This window comes from Arachis ipaensis, chromosome B3, assembly GCF_059453495.1.
Source record: "Arachis ipaensis isolate K30076 ecotype BB chromosome B3, ASM5945349v1, whole genome shotgun sequence".
In the NCBI taxonomy this organism is placed as follows: Eukaryota; Viridiplantae; Streptophyta; class Magnoliopsida; order Fabales; family Fabaceae; genus Arachis; species Arachis ipaensis.
The window spans coordinates 137,084,280-137,092,953 of record NC_142438.1 but is presented as its reverse complement, the minus strand read 5'-3'; the positions used below and the strand labels follow the sequence as shown (position 1 = coordinate 137,092,953).

Here is an 8,674-nt window from a genome sequence, read left to right as displayed (position 1 = left end):
TTCCGGACAACTGAAATTTCCTGCACGAACACTCGTGATTCTTCAAGTCAACCACGAACTTCTCTTTGCCTCCATGGATGCTAGTTACCTCATATTTGTCACGACCAGCATAGGTGCTCACCCACTTACCACTTGCATCAGCTTATTTTTCAACCTTAGTCCTGATACGGGGCAACACCTCTCTTTGGTATTCAATTATCCGATACCTATTATCAGCCCAATGCCTCATTATGTATACTCTGATGTCTTCAAGTATACTGACTATAGGCTTCTCCCGGGCGTCCACAATCACAGAGTTAAATACTTCACACATGTTGTTACCAAGGTATCACACTTAGACCAAGTCCCAAACTTATGCCGGCACCAATATTTGGTTGGAATCTCCATAAGGTGGTTGTAGGCTCCATTATCAACCTTTTGGATTTCAGCCATGTTTCTCTCCCACTCTTGTAAATAAGTGGCTTTTGCAGCATTCCACATCATCAGTTTTAGTTGCAGCCCTGGAAATCTCTTCCTGAAATTGTTATAAAGATGTCTAACACATAATCTATGATCCACTCCGGGAATGAGCTCATCGAAGGTTGGAACTAAGCCCTAAATCCATAGTAAATCAGTTTTACTTGAAGTAGTAATTAAATCAGCATGATATGTGATAATGACAATTAACCAAGTACATACATTTCAATTAATCACAGAATCTATTATCAGCATGATATGTGATAATGACAATTACAATTAATCAGTTTTTACTTGAAGTAGTATGGACATGCACAATTCATACTACAAGTCATACATTTCAATCACTAGGTTCACTATAGGCAACAACTCTAACACTAAACTAGGATCAATAACGTAGCTATCAGCAAGTCTAACACTAAAACTGATTATATGAATGAAGTGAGTAGAGAAATAAGTACCTTTTGTTAGTCAGACATGAAGGTGCATCTCATTAGCTTGTCACTACCAAAGTCATCACACAGATTCGTGAGAAACCAAGTCCATGTGTCCTTAGTCTGTGCTTCAACCACTGCGTAGGCTATCGGCAGTATCTGGTCGTTCGGGTCCCAGCCAATAGCCGTGAGAAGTTGACCTCCATATGGTGTCTTGATGAAGCACCCATCAAGGCAAATTATTGGTCTGCAAACCATAAAACTCTTCTTGCATGCATCAAGGCACACATAGAGTCTTTGAAACTTCGGCCTTAAATCCACACCCGGTTTTGGTCTCTCAGAAGCAAATTCAGGTGGTCTCTCCACTTGCAACTTAACTGTAGAACCCGGGTTAGGCCTCAGCAATTCATGACAATAGTCATACAGTCTCCGATACTGCTCTATGTACGTTCCTTGTAACTCATCAAGTGCAAACTGCTTAACCCGGGCAGCTTTAGACTTAGTTAGCTCTACATTCCACTTGCTGTATGCTTTCTTCATTCGCGTGGAGAGCTTTATTTTTGGATTCTCAGCGACCTTTTTTAGAAACACCTTGTCCAACCATTTTGCATGCATAATTCCAATTTTCAACTCTCTAGAACAGCTATGCTTGTTATGGCAGCTGGTTAATTGCCATGTTTGCTCATTCTTAATCTTCCCACAGTATGCAAACCAGTTACAACCCTCCACACAAGTGACCTTCACTCTCCGAAGATCAACCTTATCAAACCTCAAACCCCTCCCAGTGTGTACAGCATAGGCAGTGGCACAATCCTTGAACTCTTCTCTTGAGACATAAAGAGTTCCAACCTCCCACTTGTACTCACTCATGTTCTTTAGCTGCTTGTGCAATGGATACTTCTTTGCAACACTATTTCCATTCTCATCATCATCAGTAATAGGCATATCTAGGAAATCTTCAGAATCATATCCTTCTTCCTCATCACCTAAACCTGCAACAACCTTCTCCTTACCTTTGGCACTCCCACTAGCTTTTGCTGCATCTGTTTGGGTTTCAATTGATGCAGCCTCGAATCTATCCCCTACCCTGATGTTGACATCTACTAAGCCCTCTGCCCCTTCCTTATCATCATCACTGTCACCAAACACAACTTCGACAGCACTATCTTCTGAACCATCACCATTTCTGGAATCAGAACTCCATGAATCACAACTATCATCTTCACCACCCTTGGGTTCATAGTCCTCGTCCTCACTGCCATCACTACTCTCTCCTTCCTCATCTGATTCATCTTTGTTATCCACAATTTCTTCCTCCACATTTGGACCAGAATTTTTCTCTACCTGTCCAACTGTTTGGGCCTCACTTGTAACCATTGGGCCCTGCCCATCAGATCCACCACCCTTCACTTGCATGTTACTTTCAGTACTCCTTAACAAGTATACATCTTCAACCACCTCATGGATATCACTTGTTTTGTGAACTACAAACAGCTCCACCATATCCTCCCTAACCCCAATGTTAGCCATATTCATTGCATCTTTATCAGTTCGCAGCATCCTTAAGCCTTCTTCTGTATTCTGATCCTGTGATTTGTACCACATTGCAGCAATATCTTTCTTCAAATACCCTTGTCTGCTCACTATGTCATAAACCTCAATCAGGCTCCATTCATCTTCATTGCAGTAGTCTATGACAGTTGTCTCCCCACCCAAATACTTCAATTGCCCTCGTTGAAGTCCAAAGTTACCATGGTGGTAAACTTTGACACTAAAATAACTCATCCTAACCAACAGACCCTGTTACAACAGGCAAACATAACGAAACAACATCAATCGCAGGCACACATTCAATCACCAGAAAACGTAAATTCATGCCCTAACTAACATAAGCAACGAACATTTTGCTGAGAATATAAAAAACCAACTAAACCCTAAAAATGCACGCAATCTCATACATTGCCGGCCATCTTTTCTTCGTGGAACTACTCAATAAAACCCCAAAAAAATTTTTTTTTTCAAGTACATACCTCGTCGCACGATCAAACTCTGTCACCACAACAAAGGTGTAAGCTTTCATGCAAAACTCCCAAGAACGATCAGCCAACTACCTTGCAGCCCCTCCCTACGGTCAGCCTCGACGAAGAGAAAAAACGTGTGTGGTCACCAGAACTGGAATAAAAAACGTTGGGTAGAGGTGCTGTGATTCTTCGACGTTTCGTATTTGCTATAGTGAACTGTATATTGGACGCGAAGAGGCAGACGTGTGTATCTCAACCTTTGGGCTTACTCACTTAATGTCCACGTGTGTAACGCCGTTAACCAAATGTTAGTAATTTGGACGGTAGGACAACATTGATTCGATTTAGAAACGTTTGGGACACAAATAGGACGTTTAAAACGTTAGAAATAGGTTTGAGACTTACCCCAAACATTAGAGACATAAATGATACTTTACTCAACTATTTAATATATTCACATCTTAATTTTTTTTTTATTTTCACATGAAGATATTTTGTAGGAATAGTTATTCGAATTTAAGATTAACTGATGGAATTCAACAGCTAAAGGAATGGAGAGATGCATAAAAAAAAGACAGTTTCTCACGTAGGAAAACTTTCCTCCTAACTCAATAATAATAAGGTCTATTTTTATTTTAGAGAAAATACCACTTCCTTTCTTTACGAGATGTTAAAATGATATTCCACTTCTTTCTATTTATAAAATGTATATTCCCCTCCTTTATAACTTTTAAAAAACTTCATCTTTAATCCATTTTAATTTTTTTTATATTAACTAATGTTAACTTTATCTATTTTAAAAAAAATTATTGTTTACAAAAATATCCTTTAACAAAAATTTTATTTTTTTGTTATTAAATTTTTCTTAGCAAAATACTCTTTAATAAATTATTTTTTTATTAATTAAATTATTTTTTTAAAATATCCTTCAATAATTTTTTAATTATTAAATTATAATTTTACCAAAATTTTTATTAACAATTATTTTTATATTTTACTATTAATTTTTTGATATCAATATATATTATTTTAACATTAAATAAAAAAATATTACTATTGTTAATATGTATAACAATTAATATATATTTATATTAAAAAATAATCTTACTAAGATTTTTTATTTAATATTAAAATAATATATATTGATATCGAAAAATTAATAGTAAAATATAAAAAAATTGTTAACAAAAATTTTGGTAAAATTATAATTTAATAATTAAAAAATTATTGAAGGGTATCTTAGAAAAAAATTAATTATTAAATTTTTTAAAAATATTTTGATAAAAATACAATTTAATCAATAAAAAATAATTTATCAAAGAATATTTTGGTAAGCAAAATTTAATGATAAAAAATAAAATTTTTGTTAAAGGATATTTTTATAAAAAATAATTTATTTTTTCTTGAAAAATGAATAAATTAAAGTTAACATTAATTAATACAAAAAATTTAAAATGAATTAAAAAAAATATTTTTTAAAAGTTATAAGAGAGTAAAATATACATTTTATAAATAAAAAGAAAGAAAATATTACTTTAATGTCTCACAAGAAAAGAAAATGATATTTTTTCTTTATTTTATGATGCATGCCAATCAATCGTTACTATGAAATTGTATGTAGTCTAGAATATAATTGCTATGGAATTAGGTCAACATAAACCCATTAACTAATAATAGAGTTTCCTTTAATTTGATTCTCTCTCTTTGACTCTATCTTCAATAATCCTACTAGCTAGCTAGGAGTAGAGTATTTTTCATTTGTCAACAGAAATCAAAGTCATGTTTTGTGAGATCCAAATATATTTATTTACTAATTATGTATGTGAATCATTTTTAATCAGGTGAATGTTATCCAATCCCCTCTAAAATAATATGTAAGTTACTTTTTATTATGTGTTACATTGTAATTGGTCCTTATCTTAATCATAGTTGGGACAAGAAGAGCCAACGTTATCACTATCTACTGCCCTCCCACACAACTTTTCTTCCCAGTATAGCCAGCGCTTCTCTTTGTCATTGATCACTTCTTACCCACATAATTAATGGTTAATTTTGGTTATTAAATTTTTTTATTAAAAAAATATGTCTTTATTTAATTACGTGATGGAACATATATTTATATGTAAAATATAATATAATAAAATAAATTTATTCAAAGTATTTAAAAGTATAATTAAAATCATGAACATACAAATATAATAATAAAATTTGTACTCCAAACAAATAAACATATTTTTTTATCATACATATATTATTTAAAAAATAAATATATTATTAAAATTAATAACAAAAATTTAAAATGATAAAATTCAACTTTTTTATCGTATTTTTTATAGTATTTTTATTTTTTAAATTATTAATTTATTAGTACTTTATTATTTAATTAATAATTAAACAAATTATTTTTATGAAAATTTATTTTTTGTATTATATTAGAGAAGAGACCAATATAACAGTTTAAAAAATAAATTGTATAAATATTTAAGAGATAAATATAAAATACATACCTAAGTAATGTTTAGTTTGGTTATTAATTTTTTTTATTAAAACAAATCTTTATTTAATTACACGATAGAACATATATTCATATGTAAAATATAATATAATAACTCTATTTAGAGTATTTAAAAGCATAATTAAAATCAGAAAAAACATATTTTTTATCGTACATAAATTATTTTTAAAAAAAATAAATTGTTAAAATTAATAACACAAGTTTAAAATGATAAAATCTAACTTTCTTACAAGTATTTTTTATAGTATTTTTATTCTTTTAATTTTTAATTTATTTGTACTTTATTATTTAATTAATAATTAAATAAATTATCTTCATGAGAAATTATTTTTTTTATTATTTTAAAGAAGAGACCAATATAACAGTTTAAAAAATAATGTAAAAATAATTTTTAAATAAAAAATAGATAATATTAAAATTTTTAAAATAAAAGTAAATTATATAGATAGATATTTAAGAGATAAATATGAAATACATGCTTAAAATAAATAAAACAGACAACAATAATTCTCTATTTTTCAAGTGTACTCCTATTTTGTCTGTTTTATTTATTTTAGGTATGTATTTCATATATATCTCTTAAATATTTATACAATTTATTTTTTAAGCTGCTATATTAGTCTCTTCTCTAATATAATACAAAAAAAATAATTTTTCATAAAAATAATTTGTTTAATTATTAATTAAATAATAAAATACTAATAAATAAAAAAATAAAAATACTATAAAAAATACGGTAAGAAAGTTGAATTTTATCATTTTAAATTTATGTTATTAATTTTAATAATATATTTATTTTTTAAATAATATATGTATGATAAAAAAATATGTTTATTTGTTTGGAGTACAAATTTTATTATTATATTTGTATGTTCATGATTTTAATTATACTTTTAAATACTTTGAATAGATTTATTTTTGTTATATTATATTATATTTTACATATAAATATATGTTCCATCACGTAATTAAATAAAAATATATTTTTTTAATAAAAAAATTTAATAACCAAAATTAACCATTAATTATGTGGATAAGCAGTGATCCATGGCAAAAAGAGACGTTGGCTATACTGGGAAGAACGACGAAGTTATTGGTGACGGAATTCAACGACGTGACTAAAGGATGATGCACTAAAGAAAGAGAGTTTGTGTGGGAGGGCAGTAGATGGCGATGACGTTGGCGCTTCTTGTCACCAACACGACAGTGCTTGGAAGGAGTGGAATGTGCTTCAATTAACGGGAGTGGAACTTTGATAAATCTGAAATAATAAATTATAAAATAACCTAACTATGGTTAAGATAAGGACCAATTACAATATGACACATAATAAAGGATAACTTACATGTTATTTTAGAAGGATTGGATACCATTCACCTTTTAATTAACTTATAGTTCTAATTTTAACATCTCTCAACTTAATAAGTAGCGATAAGTACTATTCCTAATAATCTCATCCTTTGATGAGGAGAATCTTTGGGGCTTTTGGGCACTATGCAAGTCTTAAATGTGGATCCTCCGAGTGTTAATTTGCATAGCAATGGCACGGTTGGGTGGGACAAGAAGTCAAAAATAAACAAGCTGGAAAGCTTGAAAGTAAGTATTAACTAATTAACAGTAGTAGTTGATGCCTCTATAGTTGTTAAAATAATTATTATTATGGAGTATTATGTTGAAATAAGTAGCCACCTCCCTTGGATGTGCACATTTGTCAAAAGATCCACCATTGTGTTTCACCTTTATCTCCTCATATATATACTCCCATCATATCATTATTGATATTATTGACTCCCTAAAACAAAAGGTAGTGCGAATCTATGATTACTTGATCGGAATACTAATGCAATTATCATATACAATATGCCTCCTTTTTCCTAAAGGTAGATAATAAAACCCTGGTTTGACACAATAATTACGTACACCTCATCATACATATAAATACGAGTGTTTGAAAAAACTTCAATTTGTTTCTCTCTTTAATTTGCAAAAGTTCATTTGGGCAGCAATTGTGGAACTAAAATTGTTGTCCCATCACAATTTACAGAATAAATTAACGTAATTCAATTTATGGCATAGAATTTTCTCTTTCTAAGAATTAAAAGCATATATAACTAATTAATCTAATTTCGCCTCCTCTTTTAGGTCAAATGAATATATGAGAGACTTATAGCATCTCTAACGAACTTTGTGTTAACAAGGCCTGAAAAACTAGCTTTGACACATTAACTAACTCTTAGATTCTGTTGTTTCGGTTATGACAGAATTGCTAGCAGCTACGATAATATATTCACCCAACTTGACCCTCCTTTGATTCGTTGCTTTACCAAAGAAAAGAACAAAAAGAAATAATAAATAAAAACAAATAAATGACTCTAATTCGAAATTCGGATAAACTCTAACTAGAAAGCTTCAAGATCGGGATATACGTGTTGTTCAACTCTTCCTTTGCTTAAATTATTATCATATTTTTTTGTGGAGTTAATTTCAGGCCCTTTTAATCCTTACATGTTCTGAACCATAACCATCATGGCATCATCCGAAAACGAAAGTGATCGAAGTTTGAGGATGCTTTTTCATCCTAATCCTAATCTTGTACATTTTTATACCGGCAAACCTTTTTAATCGTCACTTTCATTATTATTATGTTTGTGATTTAATAATCTCTAAGCAGCATTAGCCGTTCAGTTGGTTATATATATTATGCTTCATAAACATCTTTAAAAAAGTTAACTGCTAAATTAATAATAATTATATATTTAAACATCTATAAATATGTTATTTTATATATTTTTAATATATATTTTATATAAATAATTCATTTTAAAGTATTCATCATGTAAATATTTCTCATACACTGACCTTATAGAAATTCGCCTTTTGACAAATAAAATTTATTATCAAATAATAACGATAAGAGTATGAATTATATGTTATACTTAATATAATATTAATATACATTATAAAATTATCATTCACATAAAATCTTTGAAATTTATGATTATCACAAATAAAAATGAGAAAAGTTACTAACTTTAATCCATGATGATGATGGTATTAGAAAGAATTTATTTTGTCTATTTCTTTGCCTTCTTAATTCTTTTTTCAATTTAGTTATTAACGGTGAATGAAAAAGAAAGACTTCATAGGTAGAAAGAAATGACTGAATTCTAATTTTCTTTTATAAAAATCAACTTCCATCAAGTTGGTTACATTTTAAAATAATCATAATTTCTTTTTAATTAAATATT

At 29.4% G+C, this 8,674-nt stretch overlaps 1 pseudogene; it reads right to left on the bottom strand.

Moving 5' to 3' along the window:
- Positions 1–884: 884 nt before the first annotated feature.
- On the bottom strand, positions 885–2,675 carry LOC148572571 (uncharacterized; annotated as a pseudogene).
- Between the last annotated feature and the right edge of the window lie 5,999 nt (positions 2,676–8,674).